The sequence below is a fragment of the Orycteropus afer genome, unplaced genomic scaffold, assembly GCF_000298275.1.
Source record: "Orycteropus afer afer isolate SDZICR_OR568_19922 unplaced genomic scaffold, OryAfe1.0 scaffold00087, whole genome shotgun sequence".
NCBI lineage: Eukaryota > Metazoa > Chordata > Mammalia > Tubulidentata > Orycteropodidae > Orycteropus > Orycteropus afer.
The window spans coordinates 5,255,370-5,256,645 of record NW_006921674.1 but is presented as its reverse complement, the minus strand read 5'-3'; positions in this window follow the sequence as shown (position 1 = coordinate 5,256,645).

Below are 1,276 nucleotides of genomic sequence, written 5' to 3'. Positions count from 1 at the left end.
GTAGTAGATTGCCCAATCTTCCTTCAAGGAGTGGTGATATATACATTAAAGCAGTTAAATCAGTGAATATGGTTCCATTCTTTTAGTCCTTTACTCAATAAAAATTATACTGAACAAGTTCTTTTTATTTCCATTTTTCTAAGTTTTGAAATACAATCACTATGGCAATGAAAACTCTTTATTATTTAATGTAAGGGATTTTTAAAGTAAGACATGCTTAAAAGCAATAACAACAATACAATCATGACATATTGCTATTATTGTTATTGTTAGGTGCTATCAAGTTGGTTCCACCTCACAGAGACCTCATGTAAACAAAACAAAACACTGCCTGGTCCAGTCCCATCCTTACAATTGATGCTATATTTGAGCCCATTGTTGCAGCCACTGTGTCAATCCATCTCATTGAGACACGATTATAAAATTAAGACAAAATATCTGCCATAGTAAAATATAAATGGGATGCATTTATCTATAGAAAGCCAAGGAGTCTTTCTGGATGGTGTAACATAATTCAACTTTATAAATTATATAAGACACTTATCTAATAGAAACATCCCAAATAGGTGGGAAGTGAATGAATTGGAAAATACAAATCAATGCAGAAGAAGAGGAGGAAGAGGAGAAGGAGGTAGGAGTGGTGGTAAAAGAGGAGGAAGAAGGGCAGGAGGAGGAAGAAAAGGCAGTGGAAGGAAGAAGAGGGAAGAAAAAGCCAGCATCTCAACACTGAAAAAGGTTTAAATATGTGCAAAACACATATTAACTAACGGTGTAACGATCAACGGTATAATCAATAATAAGAATACAGTTGTAATAAAGACAGGCCAAATGACATAACATCAAATGTGTAAAGTGAAAACCATTAGAATATAAGCAAACTACAAGAAAATGCCTTTGCTCCTAACAAACCAAGTAGACCATGAATAACTACCAAGATCTAAATAAAATGATTAGTGGTAGAGGTAATTCTAAACTTGAAGTTACTTACTTTTCGGTGTGCATTGTCAATATTCAGATATTACCCAAATATTAGGTCATAGAGAAAAACCTCAATTAAAAAGTATGCAACTAGTATTGACTACCTTATATGACTGTGATAGTTGGAGCTGTATGTCAACTTGGCTGGACCCCAGTTGTGGGTGGTTGTTCCCATGATGGGATCAGATGACTGAGTTCTGAGTGGCCGGTCTGCCCAAGGGGAGTTTCCCTAGGGGTGTGGCCTGCTTGCAATGATATTCCAAGGACAATCTGGAAGAACGGCTTTCCGAACGACAGA